Raw genomic sequence first — 22413 nt, forward strand, 5'->3', positions numbered from 1 at the left:
TGACCAAACCTACTTTGAAGGACCAAAACTCAAATTTTACAAGCCTAATGGATATGCCACCAATTGGAGATGAAAATAGACATAAAAGAGCACAACTTTCATTAAGGAACCATGACCAAAAACTGACCAAAAGTTGGTGAAACAATGACCAAAATGAGTTGATAGCAGGCTGCCCTGCACCAAACTGACCAACTGTTCATTTGGTCATAACTCGAGCTAGGTAGGTCAAATTAACCTGAAATTTTACCAGCAATTAGATATGATATAGACCTAAAACTTTCATGAAGAACACCAACCCAAATTAGGCCATTAACCCTTTCAAAATCATTGAGCAAAATTAAATTACTCAGATCGCAACTCTGCAGATTTTCGCTGAGCAAAGAATGTTTGGATAGCTATAACTCCCTCTAGAAAACTCGGATTTAGGCGATTCTTGAACCGATGGAAACGTAAGACATAGTACAAAATTTCATATGAAGAAAGTGAGCCAAATTATAAACTTAACTTGATCAAATTATTAACCAAAGTTGGACCAAAAATCTGCCAAAGACCAAAATCTCAAGATGAACAAAGACACGTGAACAGTAAACTTATTTTGGCCATAACTTGAGCTACAAAACTCCGATTGAGGTGATCCAAAAATGAGAATACACTTAAGACAATAAAGAACTTTTTCTATGAAGGAAGTTTTGTCAAATTCCAACAGTAGATCGACCAATGAAATAGTGCAACTTCGGAGAACCAAAACCGAAAATTGGCAATTTTGCCAAAATGACCTAAGCTTTAAACAAATGACCAAAAACAACAAGTTTGGTGACCAAAATGTGGTATGTGGGTGAAGTTGGAGTTCCCATACCTATTAATCCTTAGAAAGTCAATTATTTGACTTAAATAGTGCAGTGAATAGTAACCCAAAACACAAAATTTTGAGAACGTCGAATTTAACACGTTAGAAATAGGTAAATGCGAAGTTAAAATTCATTTTGGGATTTATGTGAAGTTCTAGTACTGAAACATTGTCAAATTTTGTGTTTCAGTTGAAAAGAATATCGGGCAGGAACCTGAGGAAACGAGTCGAGGCTAAGGGACGACTCGCTTGAGGTTTGTGCACAATAAACCCTATTTAAGCATTTTATCCTTGAAAAAAATTGATTTATTACGCGTTATGAATTTATGAACTTTTGTGTTGCCACCTTGCGATCAAATTGTAACTTTGGAAATGGATTGATTTTTGTATGCAATATTTGAATGAAATGAAATGAATTTTTGATTCACACTTAGCATGACAGTTACTTATTATTCCTCCTCCATTTATGGGGTTGAGATCGTTTATTTTCCTCCCTCTCTGGCTTGCCAGTTGAGGTTGTAGATCGGATGAGTACTCATTAGCTAGCTAGCCACCTCCCTCATTGGTTTTGATTAATGGGGTTGAGATTGCTTTGTCGTGGTGTACAACACGGCATTGATCGGAAATTTTGTGTCATGGCTTAAGTTGTATACGACTTTGGCAACACTGTGTTTATGCAATTGTTTGACTAAACTGTTGTTTAATATATTATTTGACAAATGAGTTGTTATGAGCTTGATATTTGTGAAATGTGATTGTGAAGTATTCAAATTATGTTTCATCAATAAATGATTTATGTATCACATTTTAAATCTTTATTGTGCACCACTAAGTATGTTTATACTCGTGATAGTTTAATTTATCACGCGCAGATAAAAGCAAGGAGAAAGCAGCAGAGTGAGTCATGAATTGACAAGATCTTTTGATCCCTTTTGTACGTATTATTTTATACCCTTATGGTTATTTTGATGTAAATCAGTAATGTCATAAGTATCAATGTAAATTGAGCAGTTGTAAATAAACTATAATAATATTATTTTAGATTTTCTTCAGAAATTTAATATTTGTACATATGGATTTTCTCGCCTTTATGTTTTGTGAATGGAATTATTGAACCTAATGAGTTGACAAATTTGACTTGGATTGTGAAACTGTTTTGAAATGGATTGACTTGAGTTGAATTGTGAATTATTGGAGGTTGGGAGTTGTAAAATAGTTTTGGAAGTGCTTTTACAGGTATTTGAAGAACTGGTTTCTCAAAATACAGAGGGAACTCACAAAATTTTTATAAAATTTAAACAAAATTTGAATGGACAAAAATTTTTACTAGTATTTAAACTTTGAATAAATGGTTTTTAATTCTTACCAAAATGCTCACCACTTCCAAAATGTAAGAAAATTGTTTTAAAATCCCTTGTAGGGTACTTAATGAGTTATCGGTAGGTGAAGTTCGGTAGTTCATTAAGTATTCTACGGGAGCATGCTATGCCTTACGGAGGGGTAAGGTGTGATATGTTTTAGTGGTATCAGAGCATGGTTTTGCAATAAATTTTGACTATGTATGTGAATATTTCTTTGATAAGTACAACTGCTCAAGTGTCTTTAATTGATGCATATGACATATTTACATCATGAATATGCACTAACGGAGGTCAACCTGAAGGAACGGAAGCGTGAAAAACACAAGATTATACCATTGAATTCAAAAATTTTCACTTAGGGTCACAAGCACCATGCAAGATTTATTTTTATCTATTTGATTTCAATGATAAGCAACATATTAAAACTCTTTTAATATGTTTTTTGGATCTGTATTTGCCATTTAAGATTTTAAAATTAATCAGATTAATTTTAGAACCCTAGATTAAATCAAGAACGATTACACTAACCTCTTGATGTCTTTGCGTGTCTGCGCCTTTGAGATTCGTCTTCAGGACACCAGATGTTGTCCCTCTAGCTTGTCCACACCAAGAACACCTATGGCAGCCCTTGAACAGCTTCTAAAGCCTTTTCTATTAATTAGAAATTCAAGTTCTGCCTTTTAAGAGATTAGAGATGTAAACAGGACACTAGAAACAATTTCTAGCGTTCTTAATTCAAGAGATTGATGGCTAATCTCTTTGAATTGATGAGAGATGAAGAGAAATAGCTGGAGAGGCTCAAAGTGGCGTGACAATTGAGAGGAGAGGCTGCTGGTTGTGTTTTCTTTTCATAACCCCACTTAAATAGCTAGGTTAACACATTAAACCCTAGCCACATGTCACCTTTTGGTTAGCTCTAGGTTTAAGTGACCCAATCACATTGTGCCAAGTGTCAAACCTATATTTAATCTTGATTTTAATCATCTTACATGATTAAAAATATTTGGCAAGCTTATGTGTTATGCCATGTGTCACCATCTCATGGTGCCACGTGTCACACTGCAAAATGACCAAAATGCCCCTGTGTCTTAATTTTGAGTTCTTAACCCAAAATAATTATTTTCTTCTTCTAATTAATTTATATCAAATATAAATTAATTAATTAATCTCTATTAATTAATTTCTCATCAATTAAATTCATATTTAAACACTTTAAATATAAATTTAATTTATACTACACATCCAATAATCTAGATTTGGTTTCAAGTCATGCTAGGGACTTTGCAATTTTATTGCAAACCAAATCTATTTAATTAATCAATTAAACTCTTTAATTAATTAATTAAATCATATTTAAATAGGTGATAACTTGTGTATGTGTGTGACTTACTAGGCTCATCACTAATTGGCAATGAGACATGATATCAACTCTTAATATCATCGAACTCTTTCTTACCATAAATGATTTCTCTAAATCATTTTATGAACCTCATAGACCATGGTTAACACCTAGCATAGCATGCCATGGCCACCCAATTAGTAATAAGGTTTACCTTAAATGAACCTATAATCATATGTTACCATGCACTAGAATCTCTCATTACAAAATCCCAACTCAAATTTGAGTCATGGTTTATGTCAAACTCCATTTGCTATGAATATTATGTTCTCTTTTAATTCCAGTTCTTGATTAAAAGATTTTTCTCATCGAAACTCTTTTACGAATAAATCTATCTCTCTGGCCAGAACTTGAAACATCAAGAACAATTAAATGAACATAGGATTTTATCTCTATTTACTTAGAGGAACAGATTCCATCTTGATCAACACCTACCTCCATATATAACTAGCAGAGCCAACACATGCCCATATACCCATACATAGTACAAGTATGAAAGCAGATCAAACTCAAACTACCTATATACAAGATAATCGTGCTATCTCGTGTCTAAAGATTATATGCATCGATATGATTTATGACAAAACATTGACAAGAGTAAACTCCATGTGCTTGTCATAAGTGTCACCGGTTCGCCTACTTATCATTTATAAGTGCCTATCATGTTTGTCATATGGCATGAGACTCACCATTCCATCTTATTTATATCTCATATAAATAACTTGGGAACAAACATGAATACAATCTTTCTGGATAAGTCATGTCCTTATTATGAAGTATCCTCGATTGTGAACCTATTTATGATACTTTGTGCTAGAAATATTGTCACTCATATTCTTAACAACTTAAGAATAATATTTCTAACAAAATATCAATGGACCTTTTCTATTACACATAAATATATTATGTAAACGGAAAAGTGGAAATGCCTTTTATTAATAAAATATATACAAGATACATACTAAATGATATGCTCTAGTGCATACTACTAACAATCTCCCACTAGCACTAGAGCCATTCATTACAATACCTTAGACCCATCTTCTCAAGATGTCAGTCTAACTGAGCTTGTGACAAAGGCTTAGTGAATGGATCAGCTGAATTTTCAGCTGATGCTATTTTCTGCATGGCTACATCGCCTCGCCCAACTATTTCTCTGATAATGTGGTAGTGCCTTTCTATGTGTTTGGATTTTGGGTGAGACCTTAGTTCCTTAGCTCAGTATGATGCTCCATTATTGTCACGGTGTAGTGGACCGCCGACTCAATGGAAGGAACTCTGTAAGTTACGTCACGAACTTCTTTATCCAAACAACTTCCTTTGCAAAGATCGATGCAAAGAATATACTCAGCCTCAGTAGTGGAATCTGCAGTCGTGCTCTATTTGGAACTCTTCCAACTGACTGCATCTCCATTACAAATGAACACATATCCAGAGGTAGACTTTCTATCATCGATATCTGATTGGAAATCAGAATCAGTATAACCATCCAATTGCAAGTCTCCACCTCCATAAATCAAGAATAAATCCTTAGTTCTTCTCAATTACTTAAGGATATTCTTGACAGCTATCCAGTGTTCCAAACCTGGATTGGATTGATACCTGCTAGTCAAACTAACAACATATGCGATATCCGGCCTAGTACACAACATTGCATACATTAAACTTCCAATAGCCGAAGCATATGGAATCCTGGCCATCTTATCTCTTTCTTCAGGTGTCTTTGGAGACATCTCTTTAGAAAGGTGGATACCATGTCTCACTGGTAACAATCCTCTCTTGGAATCAAGCATGTTAAACCTCTTTAACACCTTTTCCAAGTATAGACTTTGGGATAAACCAATTATTCTTTTCGCTCTATCTCTATAGATGCGAATCCCAAGAATATAGGTTGCCTCCCCTAAGTCTTTCATGGAGAATGTATTTGACAACCATACCTTTATAGTCGTCAACATACCTGTATCATTACCCATCAACAGTATGTCATCCACATATAAGACAAGGAAAGTGATAGCACTGTCACTAACCTTTCTTATATACACATGGCTCATCCTCATTTTTGATAAAACCAACGGATTTAATGGCTTCATCAAAACGGATGTTCCAACTCCTCGAAGCTTGTTTCAACCCATAAATGGATTGCTTTAGCTTGCATACCTTGGAACCATCTTGAGATTCAAATCCCCTAGGTTGTTCCATGAAAATGTTTTCTTCAATGTATCCATTGAGAAAAGGCATTTTGACATCCATCCGCCAAATCTCATAATCATAGTATGCAACTATTGCTAATAAAATCCTAATTGATTTAAGCATGGCAACAAAGCAGAAAGTCTCCTCATAGTCTATTCCTTGCCTTTGGCGAAACCCTTCGCTACTAGCCTTGCCTTATAGGTCTCTACCTTTCCATCGTAACCAATTTTCTTCTTGAAAACCCATTTGTTCCCTATAGGTACAATACCTTCAGTGGGTCAACAAGATCCCAAACTTGATTCTTATACATGGAATCAATCTCGGATTTCATAGCATCAATCCATTTTGAAGAGTCTATATCGATATAGCTTCTTCATAGGTAAGTGGATCATCTCCATGATCTACTTCTTCATGAGTAGACAACTCTTGTTCTTCTTCATGAAGAAAACCATATCTCACCGGTGGGTGAGATACCCGGTTGTTCTACGAGGAACAAATTGTAGATGTTTCATCAATGAGTATAGGTTGACTAGATGGATCTATATCCATCCGATTCATTGGTTGGTCGAATTCTCCAATTCTAACTCTATTTGCCTTCTTTGCCTCCTTCTTGAACAAACGTTGTTCAAGAAATGTGGCATCTCTACTTATCACAACCTTTTGTGAAGTAGGCAAATAAAAATAATATCCAAAACTATCTTTTGGATATCCAACAAATCGACCTTTTCCGATCCGGTCTCCAATTTATCGTTGTTTAGCTTTTTGATATAAGTGGACAACCCCAAATCTTAACATGCTTAAGACTTGGTTTTCTTCCATGCCATATCTCATAAGGTGTGGAAGAAACCGATTTTGATGGAATCCTATTCGAATATATAAAGTGATTCTAATGCAAATCCCCAAAGGAGATTGGCATATCAAGATAGCTCATCATACTACGCACCATATCCAATAGGGTACGATTTCTCCTTCAGATACACCATTCACCGTATGGCGTTCTCGGAGGAGTCACCGAGAAACAATGCCATGCTCTCTCAAGTATTCATCAAATTCAAGACTCAAATATTCACCTCCACGATCCGATCGAAGAGCTTTAATACTCTTTCTGCTTGATTTTCTACTTGATTTAAATTCTTTGAACTTTTCAAATGATTCATGTTTGTATTTCATCAAATACAAATACCCAAACCTTGATTTATCATCAGTAAAGGTAATAAAATAATGAAAGCCCCCTCTAGCCATTTCTTTAAACGGACCACATATATCACTATGTATTAGTTCCAAAATATTTTCAGCTCTTAGCCCTTGTCCAACAAAGGGTGATCTAGTCATTTTGCCTTGAAGGCAAGATTCACAAGTTGGAGTAGGCTCAGAACCCAATGAGGATAAAATCCCCATTTTCTCCAATTTTGTAATCCTATCTTCTGCAACATGACATAACCTTAAGTGCCAAATATATTTTGAACTTGAGTTGGTTTTCACCATGGCATTGTATTCATTTAGATTACTATACTCTGGCCAATGGAAACACTTTCTTACTGGCAATGGAAACACTTTCCTGTTAGCAATGGAAACACTTTCCTGTTGGCAGTGGAAACACTTTCCTTTGCCTTTGTCAGCTTTGGTCTTCCCTTTCTATTTAGTTATTTTCTTGGAAGGACCAGGAATTTGAAGTTTCTTTTTCTTATTACCCTTCTTCTTGTTGGACTTTCCAGCGGAAGAAGACGCAACCAAAGCTACCTCTTTTCCTTTATTGCCCAGCATATTATTTTGGGCAATAACTAGCATGTTGAGTAAACCAGCTAAGGTGCATTCCTGTTTAGTCATATGGAAATTTGTCAAAAAATTCCCAAAAAACTCAGGAAGGGACTGAAGGATCAAATCCGTTTGTAGTTGGAAATCCATGTTGAAGTCAAGATGTTCCAACTGCTCAATCAGCCGAATCATCTTGTGGACATGATCCCCAACATTCTGTCCCTCAGACATCCTCATACGGAATAGCTGTCTAGATATCTCATACCTAGCATTCCTGCTGTGCTCACCATACAACTCTTGTAGGTGAAGGAGGATCTCACTCGCACTCTGCATGTTCTCATGTTGCTTCAGAACTCATTACTCATGGAAGCAAGCATGTAACACTTAGCTCTCATAACATGCTCCTTCCACTTGTCCTAAGTTTCATGTTCCTCTTGTGTGGCCTCTGGAGGTAAGGGACCAGGAACATTTGAATCTAGAACATATCCTATATGTTCAAGGTTCAGGACAAGTTTCAAATTTCTTAGCCAATCGCATGATTAGGTCCTCACAACTCATTGTGATCAAGTATGCTTGCAAGGATATTGGATGGTGGTGGTTGTTTTGTGCTCATTTTTATCGTAAAATTAATCGCAGAAAATAACCAGATTAATTAGTAAATGTATCATGTAATTAACCAAAATGATTATGGTCTTTTAATCAAATTGGTCCTCCCACTAACTTAGCGAATCCTACACTTCCAAAGTAGAAAACGGAAATCCTAGTTGGATGGATTTCTAGTGGGTGATTGAATTCTTATAATTCTATTGATCATCCTCAGGTACATCCATTATTGGAATTACAATAAACTATAAGTGAGCAACTCCTTGCCCATCACATCTCATGTGAGGTTCAATCCTTTACCTAGCCCCTAATGCTCAAAATCTCGTGTACATCCATTATTGACTTATCTTGCATTAGTTAAGTTGATCCCATTGAGCCATATATTATTCTAATAATTTTAATGTCCTCAGGTACATCCAATATTGGCCACCAAACCATTTACATATTTACAACATCTCATGGTTAACAATTATTCTTAAGAAAATCTCTTAAATTAATTGCATCTCATGCAACTATTTAAAATTTCTTAAAATAATTGCCCCAATGGAGGGCTTATGTTATAATTACTTTAATTATAGCATTTCCAACTTAATCATTTGTTTGGAAGATTTTATAGCCATCCTAATTACTATTAAGGTCTCACTTTGCACATTATCCATTTAGCATGCATATATCATATAATTGCATACATTCACATACATCTCATGCATTCATGGATAAGCAGTAAATATGGTATGATCATGGACTTTCTAAGGGATTCAATTCTGAGCCACCAAGAATTGAATCAGGGCATTCCTAGGTGCATTTCATTCATTCATTTTACAAGAGTTGCTGAAGGAGTACATAATCAACACTTGATATTGAATTCCTCCCACTGGTCCCACCAATGCTCTTGACCTCCTTGAACTTCTTGCAATCCAATATTACATAGTAATCCTTGGCATACCAAGGCGAATTTACAAGAACTTAAATAAATGAAATTACAACCCAAAATATTACAAACTTAATAATACATGCCCAAAATAAATTAAAATAAATTAATTAATTTACAATCCCAAAGAAACATAAAAGAAATAAATCCAATCACATTGGTCTTTTATAGTCCATGATCATCCATCATGCATATCACTATTTAACAATTAAATAAAACATACATACTTAAATTAAATTGAATATCTCATATTGAACTTAAAAATCCAGATTTGAATATGATTCAAATAAATTTAAAAATTCATATTTGAATCTCATTCAAACAAATTTAAAAATTCATATTTGAATCACATTCAAACAACTTCAAAAATTCAGATTTGAATCACATTCAAACATTTTTTAAAAAATCAGATTTGAATCACATTCAAATATTTTTTAAAAATCAGATCTGAATTTTATTGAATCAATTTTAAAAAATCAGATTTAAATATGATTCAAACAACTTTAAAAATTCAGATTTGAATCACATTCAAACAACTTTTAAAATTCAGATTTGAATCACATTCAAACATTTTTAAAATTCTGATTTGAATCATAATTTAATTGTGTGATTAAAACAACTAATTAAACACTTTAATTAGTCAAAGAATAGGCCTTAGATCATACAACAATTGCAGAATTAAAAGCCAAACCTTGAACCACCCATGGAACCATTGTTGCCGCCACCAATGGTGGCTTCACCATGTGTGCCGCCACACCTCATGATCCAACCAGCAATGAATCTCTTGATCTCATGATCAAACACACAATTAAATTATATAATCAACAATCTAAATGGCAAATATAGTGGCTCTGATACCAATTGAAGGAACGGAAGCGTGAAAAACACAAGATTATACCATTGAATTCAAAAATTTTCACCTAGGGTCACAAGCACCATGCAAGATTTATTTTTATCTATTTGATTTCAATGATAAGCAACATATTAAAACTCTTTTAATATGTTTTTGGATCTGTATTTGCCATTTAAGATTTTAAAATTAATCAGATTAATTTTAGAACCCTAGATTAAATCAAGAACGATTACACTAACCTCTTGATGTGCTGCAGCGTGTCTGCGCCTTTGAGATTCGTCTTCAGGACACCAGATGTTGTCCCTCTAGCTTGTCCACACCAAGAACACCTATGGCAGCCCTTGAACAGCTTCTAAAGCCTTTTCTATTAATTAGAAATTCAAGTTCTGCCTTTTAAGAGATTAGAGATGTAAACAGAACACTAGAAACAATTTCTAGCGTTCTTAATTCAAGAGATTGATGGCTAATCTCTTTGAATTGATGAGAGATGAAGAGAAATAGCTGGAGAGGCTCAAAGTGGCGTGACAATTGAGAGGAGAGGCTGCTGGTTGTGTTTTCTTTTCATAACCCCACTTAAATAGCTAGGTTAACACATTAAACCCTAGCCACATGTCACCTTTTGGTTAGCTCTAGGTTTAAGTGACCCAATCACATTGTGCCAAGTGTCAAACCTATATTTAATCTTGATTTTAATCATCTTACATGATTAAAAATATTTGGCAAGCTTATGTGTTATGCCATGTGTCACCATCTCATGGTGCCACGTGTCACACTGCAAAATGACCAAAATGCCCTCGTGTCTTAATTTTGAGTTCTTAACCCAAAATAATTATTTTCTTCTTCTAATTAATTTATATCAAATATAAATTAATTAATTAATCTCTATTAATTAATTTCTCATCAATTAAATTCATATTTAAACACTTTAAATATAAATTTAATTTATACTACACATCCAATAATCTAGATTTGGTTTCAAGTCATGCTAGGGACTTTGCAATTTTATTGCAAACCAAATCTATTTAATTAATCAATTAAACTCTTTAATTAATTAATTAAATCATATTTAAATAGGTGATAACTTGTGTATGTGTGTGACTTACTAGGCTCATCACTAATTGGCAATGAGACATGATATCAACTCTTAATATCATCAAACTCTTTCTTACCATAAATGATTTCTCTAAATCATTTTATGAACCTCATAGACCATGGTTAACACCTAGCATAGCATGCCATGGCCACCCAATTAGTAATAAGGTTTACCTTAAATGAACCTATAATCATATGTTACCATGCACTAGAATCTCTCTGTTACAAAATCCCAACTCAAGTCGAGTCATGGTTTATGTCAAACTCCATTTGCTATGAATATTATGTTCTCTTTTAATTCCAGTTCTTGATTAAAAGATTTTTCTCATCGAAACTCTTTCTCAATAAATCTATCTCTCTGGCCAGAACTTGAAACATCAAGAACAATTAAATGAACATAGGATTTTATCTCTATTTACTTAGAGGAACAGATTCCATCTTGATCAACACCTACCTCCATATATAACTAGCAGGAGCCAACACATGCCCATATACCCATACATAGTACAAGTATGAAAGCAGTATCAAACTCAAACTACCTATATACAAGATAACTGCTATCTCAGTCTAAAGATTATATGCATCGATATGATTTATGACAAAACATTGACAAGAGTAAACTCCATGTGCTTGTCATAAGTGTCACCGTTCGCCTACTTATCATTTATAAGTGCCTATCATGTTTGTCATATGGCATGAGACTCACCATTCCATCTTATTTATATCTCATATAAATAACTTGGGAACAAACATGAATACAATCTTTCTGGATAAGTCATGTCCTTATTATGAAGTATCCTCGATTGTGAACCTATTTATGATACTTTGTGCTAGAAATATTGTCACTCATATTCTTAACAACTTAAGAATAATATTTCTAACAAAATATCAATGGACCTTTTCTATTACACATAAATATATTATGTAAACGGAAAAGTGGAAATGCCTTTTATTAATAAAATATATACAAGATACATACTAAATGATATGCTCTAGGGCATACTATTAACACAACCTCCTTGTGTTTGATCTCAGGAAGTAGAAAATTGTGAAAAACGGAATGGAAGGAGGAGATCATTCCGAAGAACAATCTGTTGAGGCTGAGGTTCAAGGGGAAGCCCCAGCACTCCAGAATGTGAGTGGGTCAGCCACTCCAGCTCCTGCTCCAGCACCGCAGTTTCCTGCTCAATTTATGCAGCAGATGGCTGCCTTCTTTCAGCAAATGGCGGGTAATGTGCCACCCCAAGCTCAAATGCCAGTACCTGCAGCACAACCACAGCCCTCAGCTCGGCAGTATGAAAAATTGATGAAATTTGGGGCCACCGAGTTTAAAGGTACTGTGGATCCACTGGAAGCAGAACAGTGGTTGGAAAGAATGGAACGGGTTTTTAGAAAGCTGCAGTGTACAGAAGAAATGAAGTTTGAGTATTCTGTCTCCTTATTACAAGGGGATGCCTATGAATGGTGGAAGACCATCCCACACCGTGGAGCCACTGTGTTAACACAGTCGACTTCTTGAGGGAGTTCGGCGTAAATGGGTTCCGATGCATATGTGGACATGAAGTTGCAAGAATTCTTGAGTTTGAAACAAGGGAACCGAATCAGAGGTAATATGAGAGAGATTTTTCAAGACTAAGCCACTATGTCGAAGCTTAGTCTCCACCCGCAAACAGATGCAAGAGGTTTGAGGTCGGGCTAAGACAGAGTCCGAGAATGCAAGTTGTGGGATTCATACATCGAATTTTGCGAATTGATCTCACAGCCCTAGAACTAGAAAAGATAGAATCGGAAGGGGCGGTGAAGAAGGGTCCACAAGAGAAAATCAAAAGACTATCGAACAAGCATCCGAAGTGGTTCTGGGAAGAGGAAACAGCTTTGGGGGATCTAGCTCAGAGAGGCCGAGGCAGATTTTCCGGCCAAAGACCACCTCGGTCTGGTCAGCAGACCCAACCAGCACCCCGAGGAGCTCTATCAGTACGGCAGTGCGAAACCTGTGGTAGAACTCATGGTGGGGTTTGTTACAGAGCTATTGGTGCGTGTTTTAACTGTGGAGGAAGCAGACATTTCGCTAAGGATTGCACTAGTCCGCGCCGGTCTGGGTCTTTCACTACATCTGAAGGATCACCAAGTCTCGCACCTGCAGGGTCACAATTAGGCTAGAGGCAGGCAGAGGTAGGGTCCCGTAACACCCCGGAAGTCAGAGCACTGTTAACCAGCTAGCATCCAGTGGCGCACCAGTTAGAGTGTATACCATGCGTCAGAGGGAAGAGGCTGAAACATCACACGTTGTGGCTGGTATTTTCTCCATCCTTGACAAAGATGTGCATGTGTTATTTGATCCTGGCTCCACACATTCATATGTTAGTGCTAGTGTGATGTTTTCTACTACTATTCCGTGTGTACCAATGGACTATGATGTGTTAGTAACTAGTCCATTAGGCCAGGAGGTCAGGGTAAATAGGCTATATAGAGACTGTCCTTTGGTGATCCAAGGACACACTTTTTTGTCTGATTTAATTGAAATGCCCTTCAGAGATTATGACATTATCTTGGGCATGGATTGGTTAGCCAGGCATCATGCTATGATTGACTGTAGATCAAGACGATCACTTTTGGTCTTCCTCGCATGGTGATGTAATGTCTGAGGGGAGAGGCAGTTATTGCCTTCAAACATCATTTCAGCTGCACTGGCTAGAAAAATGATTAGAAAAGGGTGTGAGGCGTACTTGGCACATGTGATAGACACCCAAGTGGGGAGTCCAGCACTGAAGGACATTCCTACTGTATGTGACTTTCCGGATGTGTTTCCTGATGAATTGCCAGGATTACCTCCAGAAAGAGAAGTGCAGTTTGAAATTGATGTTATGCCTGGTGTGGACCCAATCTCCATAACGCCATACAGAATGGCACCAGCGGAACTAAAAGAATTGAAAGTGCAGTTGCAAGAGTTGCTTGATAAGGGCTTCATTCGCCCTAGTGTGTCACCTTGGGGAGCGCCAGTATTATTTGTAAAGAAGAAGGATGGCACTCTCCGGCTATGCATTGACTATCGGCAGTTGAATAAGGTGACAATAAAGAACAGATATCCATTACCCCGTATTGATGACTTGTTTGATCAGTTGAGGGGTGCAGCTGTGTTCTCTAAAATTGACCTGAGATCAGGTTATTATCAGCTAAAAGTACAAGAGCAGAGTATTTCTAAAACTGCCTTCAGAACCCGCTATGGCCATTATGAATTCCTGGTCATGCCATTCGGGTTAACTAATGCTCCGGCTGCTTTTATGGATCTGATGAACACTATTTTCAGACCATACCTCGACCAGTTTGTTGTGGTATTCATAGATGATATATTGGTCTATTCGAGGAATGCAGAAGAGCATGATAGACATCTGTGGATTGTACTGCAAACTTTGAGGGAGAAACAGCTATATGCCAAATTGTCGAAGTGTGAATTTTGGTGAAGGAGATATCCTTTTGGGACATGCAAGGTCGAGAAGAGGGCATTAAGGTAGATCCTAGCAAGATTGAAGTCGTCCCATTGGAAGCCACCCGAAATGTCACAGATTCGCAGTTTAAGGTTAATGGATACCGCCGATTTGTGAAGGATTCTCCATGTTGGCATCTCCATTGACCAAGCCGCTTAGAAAGGATGTGAAATTTCGGTGGATGGACAAATGCTAGCAAAGTTTTGATGAATTGAAAAGATGTTTGACAGAGGCTCAGTCGACTTTACCTACAGGGTAAAGAATATACGATTCTGATGATGCTTCTCACAACGGATTAGGTTGTGTGTTGATGCAAGATCGAAATGTTATTGTTTATGCATCACGCCACTAAAACCGCATGAGAGGAATTATCCGACGCATGATTTGGAGCTTGCGACCATTGTGTTTGCTCTTAAGATCCGAGACATTATTTGTATAGGGAGAAGTGTTACATTTACAAACATCATAAGAGTTTGAAGTATTTGGGCACCCAGAAAGAGTTGAATTTGAGACAGAGGAGATGGTTAGAATTGATAAAAGACTATGATTGTCTGATAGACTATCAGCCAGGGAAAGCTAATGTTGTGGCTGATGCCTTAAGTCGCAAGACTATGGCAAGTCTACAAGTTACTCCTTTGTCTTTGGTACATGAGTTAAGATCATTGCATGCCAGCTTAGAGGTTAATGATGATGGGCAAGCAGCAGTTGCATGGCATGTACAGCCAGTGTTGATTGATCAGATTAGAATGGCTACTCAGAATGATCAGAAGTATCAGAAGCTGTTGGGAGAAGTCCGGCAGGGCAAGAAACCAGAGTTCTCAGTTAGAGATGATGGTTTACTGCTACACCAGGGCAGAATATGTGTTCCTATTGATGTTGAATTGAGGAAGATCATTTTGAAGGAAGCACATGAGTCTCCTTTTGCCATGCACCCTGGTGGCACAAAAATGTATAAAGGGTTAAAGGAGCATTACTGGTGGATGGGTATGAAGAGAGATGTGGCAGAGTTTATTTCTAAATGCCTAACTTGTCAGCAAGTAAAGGCAGAGCATCAAGTACCACTGGTTGTTACATCCACTACCGCATGCAGTGGAAATGGGAGAGAATAACAATGGATTTTGTGATGGGACTTTCAAGGACACAGAAGAGTCAAGATGTAGTTTGGGTCATTATTGACAGACTAACCAAGTCTGCTCATTTTCTGCCAGTCCGAATGGACTATAGTTTGGACAGATTGGCCAGGTTGTACATAGATGAGATTGTGAGATTGCATGGAGTGCCAAGATTCATCGTATCGCATGCAGATCCTAGGTTCACTTCTAGATTCGGGGTAGTCTTGAGAGCCCTAGGAACTAGATTGAACTTCGATCGCATTCCATCCACGCATGCATGGCCACCGAGAGGGTAATTCAGATTTTGGAGGATATGCTACGGGCTTGTGTGATTGAGTTTGAGGCGCTTGGGATACACACTTGCCTTTGATTGAGTTTGCTTACAACAACGACCACCAATCAAGCATTGGGATGCCTCCATATGAAGCTTTGTATGGCGAGAAAATGTAGAACCCCGTTGTGTTGGGATGACGTGGGTGAAAGAAAGATGATCGGACCAAATTGTTCAACAGATCAAGAGAAAATCGTGGTGATCGAGATCGACTTAAAGTCGCATCGACCGTCAAAAGTCCTATGTTGTTTTGAAAAGAAGGGATATTGAGTATGCGATGGGTGAGAAGGTTTTCCTCAAAGTTTCTCCTTGGAAGAGAATTATGAGATTCGGCAAAGGGGAAACCGAGTCCTCGTTCATTGGGCCATATGAGGTTACGGAAAGAATGGGTCCTTTGGCTTATCGTTTGGCACTACCTCCGAGTTGGAGAAGATACATAATGTCTTCCATGTGTCTATGTTGAGGAGGTATCGATCGGACCCATCTCATGTACTACCAGAGAAGAAATAGAAGGGAATCTAGACCTCACATATGAAGAAGAACCCATAAAGATTCTGGCTTATGAGGTGAAGCAGCTACGGAATAAGCAGATACCATTGGTAAAAGTGCTGTGGAACCATCATTCGGGCCAAGAAGCTACTTGGGAACGAGAGGAGGACATGAGGAGACAACACCCACAAATGCTCGTGAGATTGATACTGTAAAAATTTGAGACGAAATTTATTTAAGGGGGAGAATTGTAACACCCCGCTTGCATAGCTCGTATATTTCATCGTCTTGACCGTGTCATCGACAATTAATGGGATTAGTGACACACTTAAGACTACATGAGAAGCCATAAACACAAATAATTAGTAATGTTTAATTAGTTAACTATAAATAAGAAAAAAAGAACATAAGAGGTTAAACGAGCCGAGAGTCACAGCGATGAGTGACCTCCTCGGGAACGACTGCGAAGTCATTTTAAACTCAAATTTCGAACCGTAAGAAGTGACGCTGCGGTCCTTAGGACCCTTATGAACACAGTGGAAAAGAGAAAATCATGAAAAAGAACTGTTAAGCCAGTCAAATAATTAGGTCAGGGAGCCGGAAGAAATATTGGATTATTTGCAAACCGGGATGAACCGGTGAGGGGCGATTTGGTCAATTGACCCCGAGAGCTGACTCCTGACCTAACTGTCAAATAAAATCGAAGAAAAGAAAATTTCAGAATAGAGAATTAAATTAAAGAACTAATAGAAAAAAATAAATTAAAAAAAAAAAGAGGAAGAAGATGGAAAAGTCAAAGTTGATGACATCATGAATGATGTCATAAACAAATTAATTTAGTGAATTATTAAATTGGGAATTGTGGTCTTCCATAAGATAAAGAAAAGAAAAGAAAAAAAAAATTAAAACACAAATCTTCTTCTTCAAAAAAACGTCACTCTCTCTCTCCCACACCAAAACCACCATGAAAGCTCATTTTTGAGCTTGAAGAACCAAAATCCAACCATGGCCAATTGTCCTACCATAACTAGATGTTGTTTGGACAACTAGGAAAGAGGATTCAAAGAAAAGAAAAAAGAAAAATTTGAAGAAAAGGGAGAAGAAATTCTGCACACAAGGTTAGTAAACTAAATTTGAATTGTTAGTTGATTTAGTTATGTTTATAGCTTAATTAACCTAGGAATATACTTAAAATGAAAAGAAATTAATGGTGGGAGGATTAAAGACAAATTCATCCAGCTAGGGTTTTGATGTGTGTGTATGAATTTGATGGACTTAAAGGTGTGTATGAGTATATGAACCTTAAGTAGTTGAGTTATTATGGTTTAAGGCTTTGAAAGTAGTTAAACACAATGAATTAGTGAGATTAGGGTTTGAATGTTAGGGTTAGTGAACTAAAATTTGAAGAAATGCATAAATGGCATGTTTAACCTATTGTGACATGAATTAATGGTCAATTATGACCAAATAAGTTGTGTGGGAATGGTGGAAAATTTAGCTAAATTCGTAGGTCAATGGTCATGCTGCTGGCAGCATGACCAAACCTACTTTGAAGGACCAAAACTCAAATTTTACAAGCCTAATGGATATGCCACCAATTGGAGATGAAACTAGACATAAAAGAGCACAACTTTCATTAAGGAACCATGACCAAAAACTGACCAAAAGTTGGTGAAACAATTGACCAAAGTGAGTTGATAGCAGGTTGCCCTGCACCAAACTGACCAACTGTTCATTTGGTCATAACTCGAGCTAGGTAGGTCAAATTGGCCTGAAATTTTACCAGCAATTAGATATGATATAGACCTAAAACTTTCATGAAGAACACCAACCCAAATTAGGCCATTAACCCTTTCAAAATCATTGAGCAAAATTAAATTACTGTACTGCAACTCTGCAGATTTTCAGTTGAGCAGCAATGTTTGGATAGCTATAACTCCCTCTAGAAAACTCAGATTTAGGCGATTCTTGAACCGATGGAAACGTAAGATATAGTACAACATTTCATATGAAGAAAGTGAGACCAAATGATGAACTTAACTTGATCAAATTATTAACCAAAGTTGGACCAAAAATCTGCCAGCACCAAAATCTCAGTATGAACAGTACACGTGAACAATAAACTTATTTTGGCCATAACTTGAGCTACAAAACTCCGATTGAGGTGATCCAAAAATGAGAATACACTTAAGACAATAAGGAACATTTTCTATGAAGGAAGTTTTGTCAAATTCCAACAGTAGATCGACCAATGAAACAGTGCAACTTCGGAGAACCAAAACCGAAAATTGGCAATTTTGCCAAAATGACCTAAGCTTTAAACAAATGACCAAAAACAACAAGTTTGGTGACTAAAATGTGGTATGTGGGTGAAGTTGGAGTTCCCATACCTATTAATCCTTAGAAAGTCAATTATTTGACTTAAATAGTGTAGTGAATAGTAACCCAAAACACAAAATTTCGAGAACGTCGAATTTAACACGTTAGAAATAGGTAAATGCGAAGTTAAAATTCATTTTGGGATTTATGTTAAGTTCTAGTACTGAAACATTGTCAAATTTTGTGTTTCAGTTGAAAAGAATATCGGGAAGGAACCCGAGGAAACGAGTCGAGGCTAAGGGACGACTCGCTTGAGGTTTGTGCACAATAAACCCTATTTAAGCATTTTATCCTTGAAAAAAATTGATTTATTACGCATTATGAATTTATAAACTTTTGTGTTGCCACCTTGCGATCAAATTGTAACTTTGGAAATGGATTGATTTTTGTATGCAATAATTGAATGAAATGTTTGAAATGAATTTTTGATTCACACTTAGCATGACAGTTACTTATTATTCCTCCTCCATTTATGGGGTTGAGATCGTTTATTTTCCTCCCTCTCTGGCTTGCCAGTTGAGGTTGTAGATCGGATGAGTACTCATTAGCTAGCTAGCCACCTCCCTCATTGGTTTCGATTAATGGGATTGAGATTGCTTTGTCGTGGTGTACAACACGGCATTGATCGGAAATTTTGTGTCATGGCTTAAGTTGTGTACGACTTTGGCAACACTGTGTTTATGCAATTGTTTGACTAAACTATTGTTTAATATATTATTTGACAAATGAGTTGTTATGAGCTTGATATTTGTGAAATGTGATTGTGAAGTATTCAAATTATGTTTCATCAATAAATGATTTATGTATCACATTTTAAATCTTTATTGTGCACCACTGAGTATGTTTATACTCAGCGATAGTTTAATTTACTGTCGCAGATAAAAGCAAGGAGAAAGCAGCAGAGTGAGCTGCGGAATTGACAAGATCTTTTTGATCCCTTTTTGTACGGGTATTATTTTATACCCTTATGGTTATTTTGATGTAAATACTGTAATGTCATAAGTATCAATGTAAATTGAGCAGTTGTAAATAAACTATAATAATATTATTTTAGATTTTCTTCTGTAAATTTAATATTTGTACATATGGATTTTCTGCCTTATGTTTTATGAATGGAATTATTGAACCTACTGAGTTGACAAATTTGACTTGGATTGTGAAACTGTTTTGAAATGGATTGACTTGAGTTGAATTGTGAATTATTGGAGGTTGGGAGTTGTAAAATAGTTTTGGAAGTGCTTTTTACAGGTATTTGAAGAACTGGTTTCTCAAAATACAGAGGGAACTCTGTCAAAATTTTTATAAAATTTGCGACAAAATTTGAATGGACAAAAATTTTTACTAGTATTTAAACTTTGAATAAATGGTTTTTAATTCTTACCAAAATGCTCACCACTTCCAAAATGTAAGAAAATTGTTTTAAAATCCCTTGTAGGGTACTTAATGAGTTATCGGTAGGTGAAGTTCGGTAGTTCATTAAGTATTCTACGGGAGCATGCTATGCCTTACGGAGGGGTAAGGTGTGACATGTTTTCTTAAAATACAGACGGCACTCTACAGAAATTTTTTCAAAAATTTATGTAAAAATAAAATAGACAAAAATTTGAACTAGTTTTTAAACTTCTATTAAATGTAAGACAATGCTCACCACGTATAAAAAGTAAGAAAATGTTTTTAAAATCCCTTGTAGGGCACTTAATGAGTTATCGGTAGGTGAAGTTTAATAGTTCATTAGGTATTCTACGGGATCATGTTATGCCTTATAGAGGGGTAAGGTGTGACATGTTTTAGTGGTATCAGAGCGAATTTTTTTAAAGTATATTTTAATTTGTGAATTTGTGTTTTTTCTTTGATAAGTACAACTGCTCAGTGTCCTTATTTGTTACATACAGTACATTAAATCATAAACATGAACTAACGGAGGGAAATGTCCTTGTGTTATTTGTTTAGGAGATATCCTAACTCCAGGTAGAAATGGAAGAAAGGGATCGCTCTGTTGAACAGTCGGTAGAGGCTGAGGCCCAAGGGGAAGGCCCAGCTCTACAAAATGTTAGTGGGTCGGTGGCACCAGCCCCACAAATGCCATAGTTTCCTGCACAATTTGCTCAGCAGATGGCTGTGATGTTCCAACAAATGGCTGGAAGCATGCCTACTCAAGCTCCACTTCAGACACCTGTGGTGCAACCACAGCCTCCAGCTAGACAGTATGACAAGCTACTTAAGTATGGGTCTACAGAATGCAAGGGTACAACAGACCCTTTAGAGAAAGAGCAGTGGCTCGAGAGGATGGATCGAGTGTTTAAGAAGCTGCAATGCTCAGATGAACTAAAATTTGAATACTCAGTGTCTTTGTTGCAAGGGGATGCGTATGACTAGTGGAAGACCATCCCCTACAGCTTGGCATAACCGCCAGTATTAATCTAGGACAACTTCATCAGAGAGTTCAGACAGAAATATGTCCCAGGTGCATATGTGGATCAAAAATTATAAGAATTTCTGAGTCTGAAGTAAGGGAATAAATCAGTGGCAGAGTATGAAAGGGAGTTTTCCCGCTTAAGCCACTATGTTGGGAGTCTCCTGTCTACCAGCCAAGAAAGGAGTAAGAGATTTGAGACCGGTTTGAAGCCCAGTCTAAGGATGCAAGTAGTGGGATTCAAACACAGTAACTTCTCTGAACTCATCTCTCAGGCACTTGAGTTAGAAAGGATTGAATTAGAAGCGACACCAGCAAAAGAGAAATCAGAGAAGACTTATAATACCCCTATTTGTATAACCTGGTACATTTTGCTGTTTCAGTGATCGGTGTCGGTCCGAACAATTAAGAGAATTCAAACTACATTTAAGACACCTGGATAAGCCCTGAACGCAAATAATTAGTAATCGCCAAATAGTTAAGTATAAAGAAGAAAAATAGAACACAAGAAGTTAAATAAACCGGGAGTCACAGCGATGGGTAACCTTTTCGGAAATGACTGCGAGGTTAGTCTAAACTCAAATTTTGAACCGTAAAATATGAAAAAAGTGAAAAAGAGAAAATCACGAAAAAGAATTGCTAAGCAGGTCAAATAATTAGGTCAGGGATCCAGAAGAAATATCGAATAACTTGCAAACTGAATTGAACCGGCGAGGGGCAATTTGGTCAATTCACCCTTAGAGCTGACTCCTGACCTAACTGTCTAATAATATCAGAGAAAAGAAAATTTTGAAATATAGAATTAAATTAAAGAAGTGAGAAAAAAGAAAGAAAAAAGAAAAGAAAAGAAAATAAGATTAATGACATCACCACATGACATGAGCATGACCTCATAAATAAATTACCATTTAATTTATTTATTTGACTAAGTCCAATAAAGGATAAAAACGTAATTTAAAAGTTTATCATCTCCATTGTTTCCCATCACTTTCCTCTCTCCCTTTTATTTGTTTTCTTTCCACCATTGATGAACCTAAAAGCTCTTACAAACCTTAAATTCTCACCCTAAAATTCATAGTTCTCTCAACAAAACTTTGATAATCAAGCTTGGACAAGATATTAGGCACAAGAAAGAGAAGAAAATTTGAAGAATTAAAAGGATAGAAAAGCTTC

The 22413-nt window shown here is 36.6% G+C and overlaps 1 long non-coding RNA gene across 1 annotated transcript; it reads left to right on the top strand.

Annotated features, from left to right (window-relative positions):
- The first annotated feature begins 17517 nt into the window (after positions 1 to 17517).
- LOC131183418 (uncharacterized) lies at positions 17518 to 19929 on the top strand. Its single transcript, XR_009151505.1, has 3 exons — positions 17518 to 17566; positions 19020 to 19083; positions 19706 to 19929. It is a non-coding gene; the product is annotated as an uncharacterized LOC131183418 (long non-coding RNA).
- Positions 19930 to 22413: the final 2484 nt, after the last annotated feature.

This window comes from Hevea brasiliensis, chromosome 9 (genome assembly GCF_030052815.1).
Source record: "Hevea brasiliensis isolate MT/VB/25A 57/8 chromosome 9, ASM3005281v1, whole genome shotgun sequence".
Lineage (NCBI taxonomy): Eukaryota > Viridiplantae > Streptophyta > Magnoliopsida > Malpighiales > Euphorbiaceae > Hevea > Hevea brasiliensis.